At 42.3% G+C, this 26,112-nt stretch overlaps 1 protein-coding gene across 1 annotated transcript in view; it reads right to left on the bottom strand.

Annotated features, from left to right (window-relative positions):
• LOC109875881 (cadherin-20) overlaps positions 1-25,910 on the bottom strand; it is a 116,672-nt gene extending 90,762 nt beyond the window's left edge. The window contains exon 1 of the mRNA XM_020468318.2: positions 25,697-25,910. The gene's annotated coding sequence lies outside the window, so the exon portion shown is untranslated. The remainder of the gene's footprint in view (positions 1-25,696) is intronic.
• Between the last annotated feature and the right edge of the window lie 202 nt (positions 25,911-26,112).

The raw sequence follows: 26,112 nt of genomic DNA, 5'->3' as shown, positions 1-26,112 counted from the left end.
CTGTAGTATTTACAGTTAACTATAATATAATTACTGTAGTAATATAAATGTAGTATATACTATAGTAAGTAATGTAGATTTTACAGATTGTAGTATACTGTATTATTTACTGTAGTGTTTTTTGGACTGAAGTGTACTGTAGTATTAATTGTAGTGTTTTTGAGGATTTTAGTATACTGTAGTATTTACTGTTCTATTTTTGCAGACTAGGATTTTGTTGTATTTAAAGTGGTATTTTTATACAAATTGCTGTAGTATTTAGTATAGTGTTTTCTTTTATTATCTCTGATATAGAATTGAAGGCGTTCTCCTTCTCCTTGAGGAAACCTAATTGAAAAATACAAAAAAATGTAAATGTTCATAAACTTTAGGTAGGTAGGACTAGGGACTGAATGGATAGTTCAGTGCTGCTGCTTTTTTTGATAACCTGTAGGGAACACAATATATGATATATACTTGGTATGTAGGTTTCTTACTTATGGGTGGCACAAATTGGCAAATGGGGAAGGGGAATGGGCAGGGTATATGGTCATAAAATACTGTAATATTTACTAAATATTTTAGTATAGTATATATATTTTTAAAAAGTCATGTTTTAACGGACTGTAGTGTTTTTGCAGACATTACTGTAGTATTTGCTACATTCTTTTGTGGAAAATGCTGTAGATTTTACTATAGTATTCTACAGTATACTACAACATTCTATAGTAAGTACAACACATGATTGAGGGATACTACAGTGTGTAGTATAGTATTCTACAGAATTCTATAGTTAGTGCTGTAGTATTCTATAGTAAACTGTAGTATTTTTTCATGTGGGTAGTGCACTACTTTTGACCAGGACCCATAGGGCTCATCGGGCTATGGTTAAAAGTATTGTACTATGTAGGCAATATGGTGCTATTTGGTATGCAGACTGAATAGGGGGAGTTATTCTATAAACATGGTCTGAAGGGGGCCAGATATGCGACCAATTACTTTCTGTGCTGTTAGTGGGACATAATACACTTCATGATATGGGGCTATGGATGTCCAGGATGGGTGAGGGGACAGAATGCCTGATATTGTAACTTTCGTCAAAATGGGTAGACCAAGGCGCAGCGTGATTTGGGTTCATCATAATTTATTTAAATGTGAACCAGCAACAAAACAATAAAGAGAAACAAAAAAAACGAGCGTACATCCTTGTAGGGCTCATAAGCAACAATACAAAAACAAGATCTGTCACGACTCCGACCGAAGGTGGCTCCCCTTCACGTTCGGGTGGCGCTCGGCGGTCGTCGTCGCCGGCCTACTAGCTGCCACTGATTCTTTCCTCCCCCTCCTTATGTGTTTATTGAGTACACCTGTTTTGTGTTGGGTATAATTAGGGAGGCTTTATTAGTCAGCCGGCCGCCTGGTTCTTTGTGCGGGATTAATTATTGTGACCTTCTGTTTGGTAGTAGAGGAACGTGTTTGTTCCTGGTCGTGTATTTTTGGTTGTGAGCACACTGTGTTGCGTTTTGGTGCATTAAAGAGCACAGCATCCCACAACAACAGGTGGACAAAGGCTGCCTAAATATGATCACCAATCAGAGACAACGATAGACAGCTGCCTCTGATTGGGAATCATACCAGGCCAACATAGAAATACAAAAACTAGACTACACAGAAATAATAAACTCCCTGACCTACTCCACCATAGAAAATAAAGGCTTTCTAATGGTCAGGACGTGACAGATATGGTGTCTTGAGGTGTGTGTCACACCCTGATCTGTTTCACCTGTCTTGTGCTTGTCTCCACCCCCCAACATGTGTCTCCCATTTGTCCCCATTATCTCCTGTGTATTTATACCTGCGTTTTCAGTTGCCTGTTGCCAGTTCGTCTTGTCCTCTTCAGTCCTACCAGCGTGTTGCAGTGGTTCCTGTGCCCTAGTTTTTGGTTTTCTTAGACTTCCCAGTTCTGACCTTTCTGCTGATCCTGCCCGCCGTCCTGTACCTGCCCTGCTCTGATTTTGATGGCGACTCTTTGCCTGCCTTGACTACCCTTTTGCCTGCCCCTTGTACTATAATAAACTCAGAGACTCGTACGATCTACCTCCTGTGTCTGCATCTGGGTCTTAGCCTGAGTCCTGATAGTATGAACTGGCCATGACTGACCAAGCAGACTGGGACCAGCTCCGCAACGTTGTCTCTTCCCAAGGAGCCACCATTGGAAGACACAAGGAGATACTTCAAGGTGTTACGGATTCCAGACCTTTGCGGAACACCATGACCGTGCCTTCAATATATTGCTGGAGAAATTCTATTAGGCAGCCCTACAATACAGTAACCCCCAGACTGTCACTTACCCTGCTACCAGCGGTGCTTCTCCCCAATCTACCCCGGCTGCCCAAGAACCCCGCTTACCTTCTCTAGGATCCTGCCGGGCGTTTCTTTCCCAGTGTTTTCTCAGCTTTGAGCTGCAGCCCTCTTAATTTCCCTCGGATCGCTCGAGAATAGCATACTTGATAACGCTTTTGTCTTGAAGGGCTCTCACCTGGGCTACGGTGGTGTGGGAGCAACAATCCACTGTTTGACTCAGTCTGGAGGAGTTTGTGGCGGAGGTAGGTAAAGTTTTAGAATCTCGATTGTCTGTGAGAGAGGGGGCTCATAAACTGCTCCATCTACGTCAGTACTCCCGTAGTGTGGCAGACTACGCAGTGGATTTTTTCACTTTGGCGGCTGAGAGTGGCTGGAACCTGGAAGCTCTGTTCAATGCGTTCTTTCACGGATTATCTGAGGTGATTAAAGACGAGCTTTCAGCCCGGGAGCTGCCCGTGGACCTCGACTCCCTCGTAGCCTTGACCATCCGGATCGATGGGTGGCTACGGGAACGTCGGAGGGAGAGGGACCTGCTCCCTGTCGCGCTCGCTCATCCTCAATTTCCACCTCGCCCCCGGGGAATCGCGGAAAACCCTGAAGTCCACATTTCCGAGTGGATCCGATGTCACCCGAGTTCTCTCGGATGTTACCGTGGGCTGTCGAATCGTGTCCTCCAGAGCCCATGCAATTGGGCAGGGCTAGATTGTCTCCTGCTGTGTGCTTACGCAGACTAAACACCAAGACCTGTCTGTATTGTGGAGATATGGTACATTTCTTATCTACCTGCCCATTAAAAGAGTCATCAAGTAGGTACGAGTATGTTGATGATCCGTACAGGAAGTTTCCCATCTTCCATTTCTCATACCCCTCTCCATGCTATCCTGTTGTGGTGTGACCAGTCCAAAGCTCTCTGGATGCCCATTGACTCCGGGGCCGACAAGAGCTTTATGGACATTAAACCTGGTGTTAGAACTGGGAATCTCCACACAAACCCTCTCCATTCCCATGGACGTCAGAACGCTGGATGGGTGGTCTATTGGCAGAGTCACCCACACTATGTTTCCCATTAACCTGAGAGTGTTAGGTAATCACAGTGCATCTATGCAGTTCCTGCCCATTGAATCCCCTCATGCAACCGTGGTTTTGGAGTTTTCATGGCTCCAGAGGCACAATCCTCTGATCGACTGGGCTACAGGTTCTATCATTGGTTGGAGCCTGTTCTGTCATGCGTGTTGTCTGAAGTCAGCACAGCCCACCCTAGGAAGTCTTCCTGCAGGCCTGGGAGAAGCCTCAAATCTCTCCGCCATTCCCACGGAGAACCAGACCTCCGGGAGGATTTCAATAAGGCTCGCTACATCTCTCCCTCCCCATCGACCCTACAACTGCGCTATCGACCTTCTCCCGGATACTACACCGCTTCGAGGGTGGCTGTATTCCCTGTCCCTGTCCCTGACCAAGACCATGGAGAGGTACATTGAGGATTCCGTTGCTGAAGGGAGTATTTGTGCATTTGCCTCACCCGCTGGCGCAGGGTTCTCTTTGTGGAGAAGAAGAATAAAACCCTATACCTGTGTATCATCTAATGAGGCTACATTTTTGGAATAGGGGGCAACATTTTCACTTTTGGATAAATAGCATTCCAAGACTGAACTGCCTCCTACTCTGTCCCAGATGCTAATAAATTCATATTATTATTAGTATTGGATAGAAAACACTCTGACGTTTCTAAAACTGTTTGAATTATGTCTGTGAGTATAACCTGTTGGTACTAGGGGGCAGTATTTTCATTTTTGGAAAAATAACGTTCCCAAATTAAACAGGATATTTTGTCAGGACAAGATGCTAGAATATGCATATAATTGACAGCTTAGGATAGAAAACACTCCAAAGTTTCCAAAACTGTAAAAATATTGTCTGTGAGTATAACAGAACTGATGTTACAGGTGAAAGCCTGAGAAAAATCCAATCCGGAAGTGACTCATCTTTTGAAAGCCCTGCGTTCCAATGCGTCCCTATTGAGCTGTGAATGCCCTATCAACCAGATTACACTTTCTACGTATTCCCCAAGGTGTCTACAGCATTGTGACGTAGTTTTACGCATTTATGATGAAGAATACCCATAGGCGGCTTCATTGCGTGGTCACCTGATGCTCCCAGAGAAATTATCGCGTAAAATACAGAGGTAGCCATTATTCCAATCGCTTCTACTGAGAAACCAATTTTCCTGGTTGATATATTATCGAGTAGATATTTGAAAAACACCTTGAGGATTGATTATAAACAACGTTTGCCATGTTTCTGTCGATTATTATGGAGCTAATTTGGAATCTTTTTTGGCGTTGTCGTGACCGCAATTTCCGGTCGATTTCTCAGCCAAACCTACAGAACAAATGGAGCTATTTCGCCTACAAAAATAATATTTTGGGAACAAATTAACTTTGGCTATCTACCTGGTAGTCTCGTGAGTGAAAACATCCAAAGTTCATCAAAGGTAAACGATTTAATTTGATTGCTTTTCTGATTTTCGTGACAAGGTTGCCTGCAGCTAGCAAGGCATAATGCTGTGCTAGGCTATCAATAAACTTACACAAATGCTTGTCTAGCTTTGGCTGTAAAGCATATTTTGAAAATCTGAGATGACAGGGTGATTAACAAAAGGCTAAGCTGTGTTCCAATATATTTCACTTGTGATTTTCATGAATAGGAAGATTTTCTAGGAAGATTTATGTCCGTTGCGTTATGCAAATTAGTGTCAGATGATGACAATGGTCCCGTTCACGGGATGGGGTGTCACTAGAGGTTAACAGAGCTCATGGCAGGCGAAAACCTGAGAAAAATCCAACCAGCAAGTGGGAAATCTGAGGTTTGTAGTTTGTCAAAGCTTGGCCTACCCAAAACACATTGAGATAAGGTTGCACTTCCTACGGCTTCCACTCGATGTCAACCATCTTTAGAAACTTGAATGAGGATTCTACTATAAAGGAGGGGCTCATGAGACCTCTTTGAGTCAGTGGTCTGGCAGAGTGCCTTGGACTCATGATGCGCGCTCCCGACAGAGTTACCTCTCATTCCAGTGCTTTTCTGAAGACAAAGGAATTCTCCGTTTGGAACATTATTGATGTTTTATGTTAAAAAGATCTTAAAGATTGATTCCATACATCGTTTGGCTTGTTTCTACGACCTGTAACGGAACTCTTTGAGGTTTTATCTGGACGAAATGCTCACGCCTCATGAAGATGGATTACTAGGCTAAAAACGCTAACAACAAGTGGCTATTTGGACATACATGATGGACTTTATGGAACTTTATGGAACAAATCAGTCATTTATTGTCGAACTGGGATTCCTGGGAGTACCTTCTGATGAAGATCATCAAAGGTAAGTGAATATTTATGGTGTTGTTTCTAACTTCTGTTGATTCTAAAATGGTGGATATTCCTCTTGCTGTTTTGGGTTCTGAGCACCGTTCTCAGATTATGCTTTTTCCATAAAGTTGTTTTGAAATCGGACACAGCAGTTGCATTAAGGAGAAGTCTATCTTTAATTCTGAGAATAACAGTTATATCTTTTATCAATGTTTTATGAGTGTTTATGCAAAATCACCGGATGTTTTGGAATCAAAACATTACTGTACGTAACACGTCAATGTAAAGTGAGTTTTTTAAATATAAATATGCACATTATCGAACAAATCATACATGTATTGTGTAACATGATGTCCTATGAGTGTATTCTGATGAAGATCATCAAGGGTTAGTGAATAATTGTATCTATATTTCTGCATTTGTGACTCCTTTCTTTGGCTGGAAAAATGGCTTTGTGTTTTTTGGACTTGGCTATGACCTAACATAATCATATGTTGTGTTTTCGCTGTAAAGCATTTTTGAAATCGGACACGGTTGGTAGATTAACTTCTTGGTGACAGGGGGCAGTAAGTCTGGATGAAATGCATGCCCAAATTCAACTGCCTACTACTCATTCCCAGAAGATAAGATATGCATATTATTGGTAGATATGGATAGAAAACACTCTGAAGTTTCTATAACTGTTTGAATCATGTCTATGAGTAAAACCCAGAGGACAAATACAGATTTGTTTTTGAGGTCACTCTCTTTTCAACGTGTTTTCATTGGAAATCCAGGTTTCTAAGGGACCTTCTTGCAGTTCCTATCGCTTCCACTGGATATCAACAGTCTTTAGAAATTGGTTGAGGTTTTTCCTTTGTGTATGAAGAAATACGTCCATCTTGAACGAGGGTCACTTGAAGTGTACTGTTAGATAGAGGCGCGGAACGCTTGCCCTAGAAAGGTTAAATGACATCACGGTTAAAAGCCGTTACCCTCTACCACTCATCTCCTCAGCTTTCGAGCCTCTCCAGGGGGCGACGATCTTCTCTAAGTTGGACCTTTGGAACGCCTACCATCTGGTTTGGATTTGGGAAGGAGACGAATGGAAGATAACTTTTAACACGTCTAGCGGGCACTATGAGTACCTCGTAATGCTATTCGTACTGACCGATGCTCCCGCAGTGTTCCGGGCCCTGGTCAATGATGTGCTCCGTGATATGTTGAACCGGTTCGTGTTGTCTACCTTGATGTCATCCTTGTTTTTTTCCCGGTCAGCTCAAGAACACTTCCTCCACGTCCAACAGGTCCTTCAGCGTCTCCTGGAGAACCAGCTTTTTGTTAAAGCAGAAAAATGTGAATTCCATCGCTTCACCGTCTCCTTCCTAGGATACATCATTGCTGCTGGAAATATTCTGATTACAAGGTGAGAGTGGTGGGGGATTCCAGAGTGCAGCGGCAACATTTCCTGGAGTTTGCTAATTTCTACCACCGCCTCATCCGGTTTTCCCCCCCTAGCACTCCCAAGGTTCTGTTCACATGGTTTCCAGCAGTTGGCCGGTTCTTCTCAGAACTCAAGCATTGGTGTGGACTGATCACAAGAACCTGGAATATCTCTGCACCGCCAAGCGCCTCAGCTCTAGGCAAGCGCGATGTGCCTTTCTTTTCAACCGGTTTAACTTTACCATCTTCTACCGCCCGGGGGCCATGAATGTGGAGGGGTGGCTAACCAGAAGGGGGGATGTTTGTCTTGGACTCTGCTCATTCCTTGGTCCTGGAATGGGCACATTCCTCCAGATTTGACATTCTGGCCTCCGTCGGACTCTGGCTTTTGTACGACAACGCTTTTGGTGGCACACCATGGTTGCAGACGTCTCCTTGTTCGTTGCCGCCTGCACTGTGTGCTCAGAATAAGACTCCACAGCAAACTCCAGCTGAACTCCTTCAACCACTCCCTTTTCCTCACCGCCCCGGTCTCGTATCTCTGGACACTGGTCTCCCTCCATCAGATAGCAACACCACTATCCTTACGGTGGTTGATGCTTTCCAAAGTCGTCCATTTCATTCCCCTTCCCAAGTTACTCTCAGCCAAGGAGACGGCCCAGCTCATGGTGTAGTACATCTTCCGGATCCATGGACTTCTGGTGAACATGGTCTCCGACAGCGGTGCTCAATTCTCATCCAGGTTCTGCACCCTCATTGGGTCATCGGCCAGCATGACCTCCGGTTTTAACCCCCAATCCAACAGTCAGTCAGAGTGAGCCAATCTGGACCTGGAGACAGCTCTTCGTTGCCTCGTCTCCGCCAACCCCACCACCTGGTGCCAGCAACTTGTGTAGGTGTAATACACCCTTCCCTGCTCGGCCAGTGGTCTCTCGGCCTTTTGAGTGTTCCATGGGATATCAGCCCCTCAGGTTAGCATACCCTCGACCCAGATGTTCATCCTCCGTTGTCACCATACCTGGAACAGAGCCCCGTCCTCTCTTGTCAAGACCACCTCCAGGTATCGACGACAGTCAGACCGCCACCGGACCTCTGCTCCCCGTTATCGTCTCAGGCAGAGGGTATGGTTGTCCACTTGGGACCTGCCCCTCCGGGTGGTGTCTTTCCCCTGTTTCATCGGCCCTTTCCCAATCTCTAAATCTTAAGCCCATCCTCTGTCTTCTGTTGCCCGCACCCTCCATATACATCCGACTTCACAGCCCTTTGTCTCCTGGACCCAGCCCTCATCACTGAGCTCGGCTGCCGGCACACGGTCAACCAGGTATGTGCCCAGGTAGGACGCCAGGTGGCGCGCCTAGAGGGGGAGTACTGTCACTCTCTGATCTGTTTTACCTGTCTTGTGCTTTTCTCCACCCCCCCACCAGGTGTCTCCCATTTGTCCCCACTATCACCTGTGTATTTATACCTGCATTTTCTGTTGCCATTTCTTCCTGTCCCGTCAAGCCCTTTTGTTTTTCTTAGTCTTCCCAGTTCTGATCTTTCTGCCTATCCTGATCCTGCCCGCCATCCTGTACCTGCCTGACTCTGACTTGGATTGCAGACCCTTTGCCTACATTGACTACCCTTTTGCCTGCCCTTGTACTCTAATAAACTCTGAGACTTGGACTATCCGCCTCCTGTGTCTGCATCTTGGTCTTAGCCTGATTCCTGATAGAGAATGTGTGTGTGTGTGTGTGTGTGTGTATCTCTCTTTCCTTTTCTTTTTTTCTCTCTCTGTGTGTGTGTCCATGCCTGTCCATGCGTGTGTATGTTTACGTGCTTGTGAGCGTGTGTGTCGTCATCGATAGCAGACCTAGTCAGGCCGTTAAGAGAGCTGTGTTTATGCAGCCTCCACCAGATGTTGATTCCTCCATGAAACAAATGACAGAAATGGCCCACATACAGCTGAGGAGACTAATTTGGAGTCAGGGTTCCCAGCGGGCACCACCAATTCGTTCTCTCTCTCTCCCCCCTCTGTCCATCACTCTCTCTCCCAACTCCCCACCCCCATCACTCTATCTCTATTAACACCTTTCCCCAACATAACATTGTAAAAGGAGTATTACACCATCTGGCCTCATATTATGAAGTTGTACAAACTGAACTCTAATATAATAAACAGCAGAATTTAAAAGAGTACTTGTTGAATAGTGTAACGTGCTAAATTATAATTTGAGGGGCAGGGAAGGAGGAATAAGTTATACTAACTGCTGATGTATACTCCTTGGAGAAGTAATAGACTTTTATCGCTCTAAACACTCAGCTATAAAAAGCCTTAGGTCCAGAATGCCAAATGTGTAAAGCTATAAACATTACAGTGACAGATTAAACTACTAAGCAAATAAAACAAGATCCTTTAGCTCAGAATGATTTTGTGTAACATACTTGTATACAATTCTTACATGTATGAGATTCTTGTATTTGATAATACAACATAATATGGCGAGGTCAATTGTTATTTGTAATCCCTAATCTTACTACATTTGCACACACTGTACATAGATTTTTCTATTGTGTTATGAACTGAACGTTTGTTTATCCCATGTGTAACTCTGTGTTGTTGTTTTTGTCGCACTGCTTTGCTTTATCTTGGCCAGGTCACAGTTGTAAATGAGAACTTGTTCTCAACTGGCCTACCTGGTTTAAATGAAGTTGAAATGAAAAAATAAATTAAATAAATGTGTATTCTCTGTTTATTGCTCTGATGACTGCTCAGGTGATAATTGGTAATGTGCTAAATTACTTTTCAGATCCCATCCCTACAGCACTGTGAATAATTTACTTGATGACCACGGTTAGAATTTGTCTCTACGAATGGTATATAGTTTGTTCTGCAAACATCTCCATTTGACTTAATAACAGCTTCCCCTAACCACAGCTCCCCCTATCCCATCAAACAGTGTGGGGATCCACCAGGGATTCAGACTGGGGTGAAGGGGAAAATGGGTCCCTGACCTACAGAAATAATTTGAGTCCTATTCATTATTCATGTAACTCCACTGTCTTCATGTTCTTCACCTTGCTCTGCAGTAAAGACTTTGTTTTGGTATTGTTGTTCAAACATTTAAAGCCAATGCTAACAACAATTGCTCACTTGAACTCCATGGTCTATAGCAGGGTCAGGATAAAGTGTGTTTCAACCTGGAGACATGTTCAGAGATGACCGCATCTACTCCAACAGGATGACACTGCACTATCAACTCCATGATCAAATGTATGAGGACATGCCATGAGGTGTTTGCTTTTGCATTATTGATTGTATTGTTCGTGATGTACAATAGTAGAGTAAAGCTGTGTTTTTCAACCTCTGGTTCATGGAGCAGGTGCTGAATAAAGTATGGTTTGTTTAAGCTGGAGAAACATGTCCATACATAGCCCTACTCCCACAGGAGGACACAAAACCATCAAATCCATCCGAAAAGGTTTCAGGCCAGGCCTGAACATGATAGCCTGGGTAGCAGACCTTGGTTATTGGATGTCGGGAGACTCATTTTAGAGGGCACCTCTGTAGATACCACCTGTCTTATGTCTGATAATTGATTCTCATGGACAGATCTAGCAATGAACAGAGCCCATGCTGGTTTCACCCTTCCTCCCCTCTTTCTATCCCTCCATCCCCCAGCCCTTCCAACTCTGTGATTCCGTCAGATCTGTCAGATCCACTAGGCAGGTTATAGGATCTCAATGGGTGGGGTTGGAGCGGTAGGGAGGTTGTAGGTGTTGAAGGGGATCTTTTTCTCAGAGAGTGGGCTTAAGGGGGGGGGGGGGGCAGAGATAGATCAAAAGACCCCGCAGCGAGGGGAGCCAGAGGATAGGCCCAGGACATGTCCCAAATGGCACTCTATTTCCTACATAGTGCGCTACTTTTAACCAGAGCCCTATGAGTCCTGGACAAAAGTAGTACTCTACACTATAGGGAATAGTGTGCAATTTGGAACTTAGACGCATATGCTTCCTCCCCCTATCCCATCAAACGGTGTGGGGCTCCACCAGGGATTCAGAATGGGGTGAAGGGAGAGATGGGTTCTGACATGAAGCCTGCGCTGCTGCTCCACTCCTCCCTCCTCGCCGGGATCCAACGGCTTTTTGTTTTCCACCGTGTCAGTCATTACAATCTCCCCTCTAACTATAAGTCTACTGCGGTATCGACTGGTATATTAAGAGGAGAATATGAAAGAATCCAGAAATAGAAAGAGAATATGAAAGAAAAATGGTTTTAAGGAGAAAGTTAGAAACTGTCCAGTAGAGTTTCTTCTACCCAAAACAACATCCTATACTGAACTTCTTTCTACGTCGGTGTTTGTTCAGATATGGAGGGTTACAATATATTATGGCTGGGTAGAGAAAGGTTTGGAAATATCCCTCTGATTTCCTTTATGACAGTACAACCTTTCAACTTCACCCACTGTTGTAGATTATGTGGTTGAGCAGTGTAGGTTGCGTGTTTGTGCATTTTTTTATGTATTTATCCTTTATTTAACTAGATAAGTCAGTTAAGGACAAATTCTGTTTACATTGACGGCCTATCCCGGCCAAACCCTAACCCGGACGACGCTGGGCCGATTGAGCGCAACCCTATGGGACACTAAATCACGGTCGTTTGTGATACAGCCTGGAATCAAACCAGGGTCTGTAGTCACGCCTCTAGCACAGAGATGCAGTGCCTTAGACCGCTGTGCCACTCGGGAACCCAAACATGCACGTGTGTGTGTGGCCTGCGTGTGTGTGCGCTTGAGTGGTACCCCACTGCTCTGCAACTGAGAGCTCATCCTTTTATCCCCTGCATGTGACTGTGGCAGGCTGCCAGAGGCCCCTATCATTTAACACAGTACACCTGTTGGGGTGAAACTGATACTCACTGATAATGGATTGGAGTTCAAAGAGGAGGCTGCTCACAGGAAACTTTTCCAGAGGTCAAATTTCCGAAGCAATCTTGTGAATCTAAACACGCATACACTTAGGGGGCACAGACAGTGACATGCACACGTACGTGCGTAGGCACACACACACACACACACACACACACACACACACTCCCGTGGAAGGCATGGCATGCAGCTCTAAAAGATGTTAGACCTGGAGACAGTCCAAAGGAGAGAGAGAGAAAAAATGAGAGAGAGCAAGCAAGCAATCGAGTGAGAGTGAGAGAGAAAGCCTTTAATGCTGTGAGGTAGGAGAGAGTACAGGGCCCTAATGGGTTTGTGTGACAGATTTATGACATCTCATCCCTCCATTTCTACAACAGAAAAAAAAGTTGACTTGAGGGCTCCGACTCCACAGAGAAAGAGTGATTCATTTTCCACTACCAACTACCATGAGGTGAGAGTAGTAGACGGTTTAATATTGGGTTATTTCTATGAGTGGGGAGGAGAGTAATAAAATGTAATCACTTTCAAACAGGACCAAGGGCAAACCGTACTCCCTCATGCAGGCCTGATTATTACTTTGGCCTCGGCTGAAGGTCTATTGGCTGTTTATGTACGTGTGGGCCCAATAGACAGATAGTTAAATATACATTGTCTGAATGGTAAGAAATTATGATTACACTTGCGTTACAGTTGAGTTTCTTTTTATAAATATTAAAATAATATATGAGACTATAACTCAATTGATATGGTAGCTGAAAATCCAAAGAAAACCAACCAGAATTGTTTTTTGAGATCCCCATGCTCTTTCAATGGAAAGCTATGGGTCCTATGCAATTCAAACTCCCAGATTGCAATTCCTATGGCTTCCACTAGATGTCAACAGTCTTCGTTCATCGTTTCAGGCTTGTTTCTTCCAAAACTAGGAAGAATTTTGAGTTTCGGTACCGGGAGTCACTGTTGGAAATCAGTCTGTGGGCGCGCAACGAAGAGGACGCGCACTTGCTAATTTTACTTTGCTATTGAAAATACCGTATGAAATATGATCGTTTATTTACATTTTAGGGTACCTGAGGATTACACTTTTTGGGATATAAAGAAGGATTTTATCTAACAAAACGACCATGCATGTTATAGCTGGGACCCTTGGGATTGCAAACAGAGGAAGACTTTCAAAAAGTAAGTGATTTTTTAATCGCTATTTGGGATTTTATGAAGCCTGTGCTGGTTGAAAAATATGTTGATATGGGGTGCTGTCCTCAAACAATTGCATGGTATGCTTTCTCTGTAAAGCCTATTATAAATTGGACAATGCAGTTAGATTAACAATCATTTAAACTTTTAACCAATATAAGATACTTGTATGTTCATAAATGTTTAATATTACGATTATTTATTTGAATTGCACCCCTCCAATTTCACTGGATGTTGTCGACCGGTGTCCTGCTGACTTGACGCCCAGCCCTAACTACACTAGTAGTTAGGGCTTCTACACCTGCATTGCTTGCTGTTTGGGGTTTTAGGCTGGGTTTCTGTACAGCACTTTGAGATATCAGCTGATGTACGAAGGGCTATATAAATACATTTGATTTGATTTGATTTGATTTGACTAGTACAGGTGTATTGTATTAACAGGCCACTGTTGAAGAGGGATTGTCCAGTCAGCTAGAGAACTGAATGCTGTAGAGTACAGTCTTAGAAAAAAAGTGTTAATTGGGGTTCTTTATAGAACCCTTTTATCTAAGAGTGTAATATCTTGTTTAACAGCTAGACAGCACTCCAGACCTTGGTTTACTGTAAATCGTAGGCACATGTGTTTTCTTTCACATAGCTTTAGCTGTGTTTGATAGAGCTTGCCTGCATGGTGCACAATGGAAGCAATGGCATATTCCCAAAGTGCAAACCCCGCCCATCTGGCATTGAAGGAAGCCTCAATCAAACGCTTAAAGTATTTGAAATAGAACAAATGCTATTTGAACCCAGGTGTGTTGTGCCGTTGGATTGTATTATATTTGCATTATGTGGTCATGCATGCACGAACGCACACGCACACAGATGCATATGATTAAAGCTGTCATTTCATGACATCTCCCCTGCGCACATTGAAAACTAATGAACTGAAAACTGAGGCATTCAACAATTAACATGAGCTTTGGTATGCCACGAAGCACCCTCTCGCCCCAGACGCACACACTCACGCAGCCGTACGTCCCAGCCCTGTCCTGTCTGACCTGATGTGAGCTCTTAACACAAAGACAGCCCACAGCTCCAGCACGTCTCTCTCTAATCAACTTCATTAGGAAATTGATTTCTGCATGTGGCCTCACATGTTTGAAATATCCTCCTCAGGAGCCGGAGTCGGAATGAGAGAAGAAAAAAGCTTGGGTGAATCAATTTAAGTTAATTTCAGTCTTCGTAGAAGTGTTGCTGTCTATTACTTTTAAGCTACTGTCATTTTGAATAGATTCATTGCCTGAGAGCTAGACAGGTGAAAAAAGAAAGAGAAAACATGATTGCTTTCATAATCCCAAGAGGGGATGAAATAATTCAGTGTCTCAGGTTAGAGAGTTGCAGAAAGAAGTGGAGTATATAGATGCAATAGATTCATCAGAAACCAAAGGTTCAGCCAAAAATCCTTAAAACCCATGGACCAAGGTTGTTGAGTTCTGTTAGTGTTGTGTTGCATGCTTTAATTCATGTCATTACAAACCATCTACCTTAAAAACAACTTCCAACAAGCACATGGCATTGCAGAATAACCCCTTTTATAAGAGTGATACAGAGAGGTGAGCTGACAGGTGAGGAGTCTACATGCTATAGTTCTGACGCATGACACGTTGACATATACTGTAGCTTTGTTTATTGACATTTGTCTTCCTATAGCTAAAGCCTTAGAGAATACATTAATAAGCTTGAGAGAAAGCTGGATAAGTCATAGAATCTCCATTAAGTAGCATCACAGTGAAAGATGAGTCAAATGTATTTGAAAGAACAATGGTTCTGCTGTGATAGGAGTAACAGCACTGCATGTAGAGAGTACTGTATATGCTGCCTAGACATTTCAGGACATAAAAGTATCAGGGGAAGCATTTATAAACGATACGCACATACAAAATATACCCCAAAACATGCATGCGCAAGTTTTCCAGCAAAAGTTGGCATTTATGAAAAACTGAACATAATGTTCTTAGCTCCACACAAACTGTAGACCATGCACATGTTTTCTGGTGGTCGAAGTACTGTATTGCAAGCAGGAAAGTTTTGTGCAAATTGTGGATATGATGACATGCTTATTCATAAAATGTAGCCATTTGCCATTAGTGAGAAGAGCAAAAATCTGTGAGTTTTATTTTTGGAATCTAAAAATATTTGACATAGAAATCTATTTCCTATTTATTTTATTTTAATAGCCATTGCAGAATAAATTCCTTACCTTTGATGGGTTTATATTAAAGTAGACATCCTACAAATTACCATGCCTCATCTGTAATTTGTTTGGGCCTAGTTGCCCAATCAAAATAGATAGGCTATGTATTTCAAGTTTTGCTGTATGCGATCCCATTGGTAGCGTGGTTTATAATACACAGGTGAATTTAGCAGGTGAACATACAGTTGATATTTTACATTGAAGTATGTATGTTACTACTGTAAATACAAAAAAAAATACAAAATAATTGTAGCCTAGACAATGTTTCAGAATTCATGGGCAGCCAAGCAAATTTAGGTTGGGGGAGAAGTCAATGCAAAATATTATTGAATTCAAACGTTAAGCTGACAGGACCTCAACAATTAGCCATTGTTTTTTCTTTCAAAAACTTGCCAAAGTCCTGTCAAATACAGCAGAAGTTAATGAAAAATATTGAAAGATTCTGCCAATATCTCCAAAAATATTTGGATAGAATTTGCAATTGCCGTTTGTTTTGGAAACAGCTGTGACTTAATTCCAATAGTTCCAAATTATACCATAAAAGGTGAATGGAGAGAATTTTCCATAGTTATAATGCTTGTTCAAGCGCACACAGCTTTCCACAGTTTTACAATGTATGTATTCTTTTCATAAATATTTAGCGATATTTAGTGTGAAATTTACATGACAGTTATGAGGCCCCAGAACCCAAAGACATCTGTCATCTGCAGCACCTTCATAACCTCTTCCTACCTCGCCCTCTAGTGCTCATCCTGTGTGTGTGTGGAGACAGGTGTGCTGGAATCAGAGCAGATTCCCACCAGCTGCAACCTGTTCCACAATCAAGACCTCTTTAAATGCTCAGTCCTGCCACTTCCACACGGCAAGATCGTAATCTCTGCCAGTCCATATTTCTAGCTGTTTATTCCTGTTGTCCTGTTTTCCCTTGCCTGACACTGTTTTCCTTTTCCGCTACAGTTCTGCCCGCTCTGACTCTGGTCCCCGTCTCCAGTCCAACTTCTCGTTAGTCCTGCTACTCTGTCCTGGATTCCCCACTCTATGCTCCCTTGGATTCCCCCCCGGACCTGCTAACTCTGTCCCAACACCTCTCGCTCCAGCCTCAGCCTCCGCACCTGGTTTCCGGCACCCCGCCCGAGCTTCCCCTGGCCTGCACGCAATCCCCCCCCCCATGTTTCAATAAATACCTCATCCCAGTCTCCTCATCTGAGTCTGCTCTTGGGTTCACCTGTGACATTATACTAATTTCCAATAAATATTGAGGGTCTTATTCTGGTGACATGATGATTGATGCTTGAATGCCATTTGACCAATACAAATAATGTTGCTCTTATCCATAATAATCTCAATTTAGGTAGCCTACCCGCACTGAATCTGCGAGCTGTTGGCTAGAGCGTATGTGCCACGACCACAGTGGGCACATTTGCTACAGTATATAAGCGCAACAGGAAACAATAACAGTCTTGAACTTTTTTGGCAACATAGTATTCTTATATACTGTACAATGAGGAATTCAACATAGTGATATATTCTTATATACTGTACAATGAGGAATTCAACTACAAAATACTTGTCTTCTCCCATTTTTTTAACCATTGCCCCCACCCACAAGGTGTATAAACAACAACTAAGAATAAAATAATATACATGAAGAACATAAATCAATCAACTCCAATTACCACATGTAGGACAGCATGCAAACTTGTGTGCATGAACTTTGCAGATGTATTTCTCACGTGTACAGCACATAGTATTTGTTTTACAGTCCTTCTTTGGGGGTCAGAATTGGCATCTCCTACTCTTGCCTGCCCCAGCTTCAGCCTCAGGTGGATCAGGACAAGATGCAGCCCCCAGAACAGCTTTCAAAAGCACTACAGAGGATGCTGTGCGGGGGAAGTGCCTTTCCCAGCTGCTCCTGGAACACCCTCTTGTTCCGCTTTCCAGGCATCCATGTAGGGTTGATTTTGTTCCATATCACAACGGCATTGTATGAGGACACATCAATGACGTTATGGAAGATGACCAGGGAACAGCGGGCAGTCATCCTCCTGCACCTTGTCCAGGTTGTCCACGCCTCCTTTGTTGTGGTTGTAGACCAGGATGATGGCTGGCTTCCTGTCCTCACGATCACTGATCTCAGCCGTTTTGTACAGTTTGCTCAGGAGGACCACATTCTTGTTCCTCTTTGGGAGGTAAGAAACTAGAGTGGTGGTGGGGGTGAAGGCAAACTTTGATGAGAAAGCCTCTCTCCCCCTCGTTGCAAGGAGTGCAGGGTGGAGCTCAGGCTTGTTCTTTCTAACTGTGCCAACCATGGTGAGCTTCCTCTTTAGGCGCTGCTGGCCAAGTTCATAAGAGGTGAATAAATTGTCACAAGTGACATTGTGCCCCCTCAGTCCGTCTGTCACATCAAGCACAACCCGCATCCCCTGGTTCTTCTCCAGGCCTCCACTGATCAGCTTCCCTGTGTAGACTTGCATCTTCCAAGCGTAGCTGGATTGTGCGTCACAGGCCACCCATATCTTGATGCCATACTTTGCTGGGCATATACTTCTGGAAATGACAGCAACCTTTTGACAAAAGAGATAACAATCAGTAATTACTATCAGTTTCACAGAAAACAATCACATAAATCAATGATATTACAGCAATACATAATACAATTAACAGTGAAAATCACTTACATTACAGATATGAAATTAAAATGTACCTCTAAATGGAACCAGTTGCTCATCCACTGGTACTTCAGGTCCAGGTTTGTAGAGGTATGGCAGACGCTCCACCCACTTCTCCCAGACCTCTCTTTTGGCCGCCAGTTTGTCTCTCACATGTCTTGCATGTCTTGACTCAAGGTTATCAAATCGTAACATTCTTGAGAATGTGTGAAAGACTTTCAGTGGCATCGTGGCACGGAAAATCACCCTTCCACTCTCTGCATCCCAGAGACTACAAGTAGCCTCGCCTCAGGACTTATACACACCCGCTAAGATTAGCAGCCCTATGTAGGCACGCAGGTCAATCTCATACATCCTTTTCCAGTTATCTCCATATTTACTGAAACAATTCAAATTTGTCATCTCCAGGATGATTTGTTCGATGGCAGGTGTGATGAACATGTAGAATGTTGAGGCGATGTCCTGGGCATGGGCAACTGCATGTCTTGTGGGCCCTGGGGTCATTCTTATGACATTTTGTGCTGCCATCCTGTCTTGTTTGTCATATGTTGACAAGGACCATGTTGTGTTGCTGTTCTTTCGCAAAAATGTCTCTCTTTCAGCTTGGGAGATTTCTTATTCATCTGAAGACGATGCATTGAGCTCTGGGCTGTATTCGTCCCCTTCTTCTTCTTCAGATACCTCCTCCTCTTTTAAATCATTGTTCTCTTGTTCCTCCTGGACATCTGGCACTCTTCAGCAAAGAGAGAACTGTAAGGACTGTCATCTGCAGCACCTTTATAGCCTCTGACTGCATTCCCCATGAGTAAACAGTGCTTTGAAGAAATGTTTATTTTGTCAGAAATGTTTATTTTGTCTGAAATTGTTTTTATTTTGTCTGTGAACTTGAGTCACCTGTGGGGTCGTGGAGGAGGGATGCTGCACATGCACAATAATGTTTTAGTCTTTGTGTGTTTTTGTGGTGTGTAAATAATTGTATAACTGCCGGGTCAAAAATGACCCTACGACAATCGTTGTACCCTGGTGGTGAACAGCTTTGATGGAAATATGAACAAAGGCAATCTTTCACTTTTTCTAATGTTGGGGTCACTCTAGGAAAAGTCATACAATTTCAAGTTGAAAAAATAGAATTTAGTGTTTGGAAAATGCGCTTATTATTTTATGCAGATTTTACAATATTTGCATGAAAATCTATCGCAAATTGGATGGAAACCTAACTAATGATGTACATTTTTTCAGAAATCTCCCATTTGGCATGCCTCTTGTGACGCGATTCACAACAGCACTGACGGATTTGTTGATTTGACCACTGCGTTTTGAACAACCCTAGCTAGATGAAAGGAGAAACATACAAGTATATTTGCCATAGATGAATTGTGTAAACTTTTAATTATATTTGCTGACACCCTACAGTCAAGTATTGGCACCAGTAGAGTAGCTACTGTATATTGCAATGTAAACCACACCCTTCTGTGAACATGCCTTATCCAATGTTAGTTACAAGGCAGTACTGATTTAAATTAGGGAAGAGAATATCATGTTACCATTGGTGTATTAAAATGAGCATTCGGGTGATATCACCCTATCCCCTTAATAATCCCGCCTCCTGAATCCAAGTGTTTGACATGGGGGAGGGACCAGTAACTTTATTATCATACTTTTTCAATGTAAATCATCATACTTTGATCTGGTTTTATCCAAATATCAAATTGACTGAAAAATATAATTGTATCTGTTCATAACCTTTAAACACACCACAGTCATAGCAATTCAAAAGATGATGTTCCCTTTACCGATACGGTTGTTGTAGTTAAGTGGGCTACTTATAGGTTTACTTTTGTATTAGAAAAGACATGTACTCTTATTAATGGTAACAAAATGGTACAATGGTACAAGTCTAATGGTACAAGTCATGACTTGTACTTCAGGCCAGTGAAGTACAAATTACACAAAAGATATTGAAACTATTGAAAGACGTATATCAAATACATGCGTGCATTGTACATCTGCAACAGTTTACTAACCACTGTTCTTCCAGTAATGCACTGTATATTCTAGAAATACAGTATGTTGCTGTATTCAGGTTTTGTGTTTAAGTCAAGGTCCTGTACATCTACAGTAAATTACTGGCTACTGTGTTGCCAGTAATTTACTGTAAAAACTACAGGAATTTTTTTACAGTGTGTGAAACACAAATGTAGTGCTTTACTAGTCCATGAGGTCTGGGTATTCTGATGAAAGACTCTCATATCAATATGTCAAATAACATGGTGAAGTTACTCTTCACTGTGATATTGTATTGTACCAAAAACCAGCTGTTGACAATGTAGAGCACAGCATGTGTAGACTACCAGCCTATGAGTGATTAACAGAGCTTTTCCACCAGCCTAAAACAATTCCAACAGGAATCTTACACACACACACACACACACACACACACACACACACACACACACACACACACACACACACACACACACACACACACACACACACACACACACACACACACACAATAAAAAAACTATGCCAACAGAGATCTTTCAGCATGCCACGCTTTCAAAGGAGCTGTATGTCTGGTACCCCATAAAACACTAGGCGCAGGACTCCTGCATTCATTCAATTAAGAATTTACAGCGCTATTGATTTCCACACAATCAAAGTACGTCAGAATTCTGCAAACACGATGCGGAGCAGTTTTCATTAGCCTTCAAGCTCTACCTGAGAGGATAAAGCCATTGGTCAGCAACATGAAGAGATGATGGAGAGATGATGATGGACAACTTGCAGAGAAACTCAACACTTTTTATACTTCTCAGTGTTTCCTCCTCGGCCCACAATGCCTTTCCTTTCCTCTTCACCAAAACCCCCTCTCTTTCACTGTCTTCCCCGACCTCTCCTCCACTGCCTCCTTTCCTCCACCCTTCTCTTGATGGTTATTTATCATTTATTTATGATGGTTATTTATTTATTTAGATGCACTGTACTGCACAACTATTTCCCTCCTAATTGTTCTGTTATTGCACGTTTCTATTCTCTTTGATTTCTTGCCTTATAAATTAACCCTCCTGCTGTGTTCCGGTCGAATTGGACCAATTTAATTACATTTTTCTCTGAAAAATTATTATTTATTTATTTATATATTATTTATTATTTAACTCTTGTACATCTATGGTGTTCCCGGTCAAAAATGACCTTTCGTTAGAAATGAATGGGTGAGACTACAATTAGTGTATAAAATTGAGTTCAGGCACATGCTCATTCATCAGATGGACACACTTCCTCTCCCAGACCCCCACATGCATGTGTGTTTGAGCACACACACCTCACTCCCCTTCTCGACTTTCCCCAATAGAATCTTTCCCCCACGGGAACCACACCTGTTGGCATTCTCACAAATAATCGCAACATTGTTTACGTAATATAAATATAAACATTTTCTCGCAGCTCTGATATATATAGATTTTTTGAGGCCTTGCTCACAATTCATTCTGTGGCAGCACAATGACCAAACGATATACTGCATGTGAGGCTCATGATCGTGACACTGGTGAGGAGGAGAGAGTCCTTGTTAAAATGTAACACAAAATAGTCTGTGATAAATAGCACAATATGTTTCATCTGAGTATTTGTTATAGTCAAAATAATCCATAAATTATGTTTTTTTTACTAAAAAAACGAGGCCATGAATAGCAAAAAGAAGTTCAAAACTTGTAATGTTCACAAGAATTTAAGTTGATGAAACGATCTAACAACAACGTTAGGTGATATTATGTGTATTATTATGGATTTATAATCAGCATTGATTGATTAACATGAAACGAACACAACAGGAGGGTTAACCGTAGGTGGCTGATAAGTGTGGGCCTGATTTACCTAAGAAAATGCAGAGATTAACATTCAGTTTGTTGGGCATTCTAGTAGGGGAAACAGTCTTCAGTAGCTCAGAGTTTGTCTTTGCATTTGCATCAGATCAACCTGCCTTTGTGTTGCTGTTTTTTTATCCCACTTTTTCTACCATCACTCACAGCTTTCACGTTAAACCTCTCTCCATACCCACATAAAAAAATACTATAGCATACAATGGTAGAATTCACTGTAGTCTTTTTGCTGACTTTACTGTTGCATTCACTGCAGTATTTTTGTGGACTGTGGTTAGTGTTTACTTTAGTGTTATGGACATGACTGTAGAATTATGTTATATTTACAGTTTACATACTGTAAAAAAAATTGTAGTATAATTAGTGTAGTGTTTTTGCGTACTGTAGGGTACTGTAGTATTTACTGTAGTGTTTTTGCAGATATTAATGTGCTATTTACTATAGTGTTTTTGTTTTATTATAATTCACATAGCAGTGGGGTTTTCTCCTTGAGGAAAACTACTGGACAAAATACTCAAAGAGTTAAAACAACATACTGTATGGTCTACACTTGGCATGTGCAGATAACTGCCAAAATAAAGGAAATACCAATACCAAAGTGTCTTGGGGCGTTGTGCAACCATGAGCCGCAAGAACAGCTTCTATGCACCTCGGCAAAGATTCTACACTCTTAGAAAAAAAGGTGCTATCTAGAACCTAAAGGGGTTATTTGGCTGTCCTCATAGGAGAACCCTTTTGGGTTCCAGGCAGAACCCTTTTCACAGAGGGTTCTGCCTGGAACCAAAAGGGGTTGTACTTGGAACCCAAGGGAGTTCTCCCATGGTGACAGCGAAAGAACCCTTTTTAGAACCCCTTTTTTCTAAGACTGTACAAGTGTCTGGAGCTTTATTTGGAGGGATGTGATGCCATTCTTCCATGTGAAATTCCATCATTTGGTGTTTTGTTAACGGTGGTGGAAAACGCTGTCACAGACCCAAAGTCTCTGAGATCTTTTCTTCTAACCATGGTAGCCAAAATAATTGGCAACAGGGCATTTTTATACATGACGCTAAGTATGAGGGATGTTCATTATTTGATTAACTCAGAAACCACACCTGTGAGGGAGCACCTGCTTTATATACTTTGTATCCCTCGTTTACTCAAGTGTTTCCTTTATTTTGGCAGTTACATAACTGTGGTGTAAAGTACTTAAGAAAGAATACCTTAAAGCACAACTTTTTTTGTTTTTTGGGGGTATCTGTTCTTTACTTTTTGACAAGTTACTTTTACTCCACTGTATTCCTAAATAAAATATTTAACTTTTTAAATTTTTCCTGACACCCAAAGGTGCTCATTTACATTCCAAATGCTCTGATAGGACAGCAATATGGTCCAATTCATACACCTGCCAATATAATGTGCTATCATACCTACTGCCTTTGATCTGGCGGACTCACTAAACACAAATAGTGTGTTTGTAAATTATTTATGAGTGTTGGTGTGGGCCCATGTCTGTCCGAAATTTTTTTTAAACAAGAAAATCTGTCCATCGGGTTTTCTCAATATAGAGAATTCGATTTGATTTCACTCAAGTATGACAATTGGTCACTTTTCCACCATTGTACTTAAGCACATTTCAAACCAGATACTTTTAGACATGTAGTAATTTACTATTAAGGTATTTTTTACTTTTAATCAAGTGTGACAATTGAGTACATTTTCCACCACTGGTTACTTGTAGGTTTCTCACTTATAGGTGGCACAAATTAGGCTGTGGGGGAAAAGAAAGGGCAGGGTATATGCAAATTAAATACTGTAGTATATACTATAGTAATTACTGTAGTGTTTGCTGTAGTGTTTTGGTGGTCTATAGTATATTGTACTATTTACTATAGTATTCTACAGTATACTACACAAATTGTATAGTAAGTACCTCACATGATCAAGGGATAATACATGTGTAGTATAGTATTATACAGTGTAGTACAGTAATGTAAGCGGAGGAAATGGCACAGCAGCCATTTTGGGAGGGAGTGTGGATGACCACACACCATAGCAGTCAAACTAAAAATCAATCAGCTAAATTTTAGATACTGTACTGTAGTACTATACTGTAGTATTTTTCATGTGTGTAGCTGGTGTAAATTGTTAAAAACTGTTTCCTGTAAAAGACTGATAGGAGTGTCCTTTGACTCTGAACTCCCGAGTGGGTCAGCGATCTAAGGCACTGCATCTCAGTGCTGGAAGCATCACTACAGAACCTGGTTTGATTCCAGGCTGTATCACAACCGGCCATGATTGGGGGTCCCATAGAGCGGCGCATAATTGGCCCAGTGTCGTCTGGGTTAGGGTTTGGCTGTGGTAGGGCGTCATTGAAAATAAGAATTTGTTCTTATCTGATTTGCCTAGTTAAATAAAGGCAAAACAAATGTATAAAGAACAGGATGGGGTGGGAGAGAGGAAATGAGCAAGAGTGAAAAATAAAAATTGAAGAAGTGAGAGAGAGACTTAGAAAGAGATAGAAGGGTGGTGGTGGTGTGGCCATGAGAGCATACATGTAGCTGCTTAATTAATTCGGTCACAACGCCCTATAATGAAACCTTTATTCAGGGGGAATGAGGGGGGATGGCAGGGGGCTTGGCAGAGAAGAGAGCGGTTGTGTTTCGGAGAGAGGGTGAAAAATAAAAATCCCAGTGTCCACAGTTGGCTTTCCCTCATGTCAGCTGCCTTGGTTACAGAGTTTCCTGCCAGCAAGCTCCAGCACTGCAGCTCAGTCCCACTCTCTCTCTTCTTTTTCTCTGGCTACCTCTCACTCTCTCTCTCTCTCTCTCTGTCTTCTATCCCTCTGTCCCCAACACCTCTCTTCTCTCTCTGTATCTCTATGTCTGTCTGTCTGTCTGTCTGTCTGTCTGTCTGTCTGTCTGTCTGTCTGTCTGTCTGTCTGTCTGTCTGTCTGTCTGTCTGTCTGTCTGTCTGTCTGTCTGTCTGTCTGTCTGTCTGTCTGTCTGTCTGTCTGTCTGTCTGTCTGTCTGTCTGTCTGTCTGTCTGTCTGTCTGTCTGTCTGTCTGTCTGTCTGTCTGTCTGTCTGTCTGTCTGTCTGTCTGTCTGTCTGTCTGTCTGTCTGTCTGTCTGTCTGTCTCTCTGTTTCTCTCTGTCTCTCTGTTTCTCTCTGTCTCTCTCTCTCTCTTGGATCCAACATATTATTATTTTTTCCAAGTAGACAGGATCTCATTCAAAAAACAACAGTATTCTATGTCCCTCCCTCCTGCCACAGCACCACTCTTTTAAAATCTCTCTTTTCTCTCCCGGCTCATTACATGTGACACAATCAGTCACATTGGAAACAACACTAGCATCAACATCACTCCACACAAACAGAGGATAAAGTATTCACAAATACAGTATACAGCTAATATTGTACGTTGACACTACCATGTGTCTGATAGAGCTTCCCAACTTAATAGGTAATACACAGCTAATAAAAAAATAAACTAAATTGCATTTGGTAGCTTTTTTTGTTCCATACAGTTCGAAATATGCTATTGTTGCATTTGATGTATGTCAATGTTAGCATACAATTCAAAAATTGTTGAGTTTAAGGAACAGTTTTGTTATTTTCACTGGTCGAGTGTCAATGAAAAATAGCTTTTTGTTGCTTGTTTACATTTCACCAGATACATCTGCGACAAATAAAGACTATTCCTACCTGGTGTTGCACACCACAGCCCCTCCAGTACTGGATGAGTCTTCAGAAGTTAACTTATTTTTCTCCGTCTCTGTCGTTCCATTCATTTACATTCATTCTTTTGTCTGCTTATCTATTTGTCTGGAGTTCTTTTTTCAAAACGTGGGCTTCCCGCTTATCGCACAGCTCTGGTGAAAGGTCTGATGCACTCAGAAGAAGAAGAAGAAGTGAGTGAAGAGGATAGAGGAGACGGATGGAAAGAATAAGTCTGACACCTCGTGATCAGCTCAGCTCCCTGCTCTACCTCTGCGCTCCTGCCTGCTCTCTCTCTCTCTCTCTCTCTCCTCTTAGAGCTGCACTGAACGAACGACCAAGTCCAGAGGGTCCCTCTCCCTCACGCCACCTTCGTCCTATGCTGTGCTGCTGCTGCTGCTCCA

The sequence above is a fragment of the Oncorhynchus kisutch genome, linkage group LG11 (genome assembly GCF_002021735.2).
Source record: "Oncorhynchus kisutch isolate 150728-3 linkage group LG11, Okis_V2, whole genome shotgun sequence".
Lineage (NCBI taxonomy): Eukaryota > Metazoa > Chordata > Actinopteri > Salmoniformes > Salmonidae > Oncorhynchus > Oncorhynchus kisutch.
This window is presented reverse-complemented; position numbering and strand designations above follow the sequence as displayed.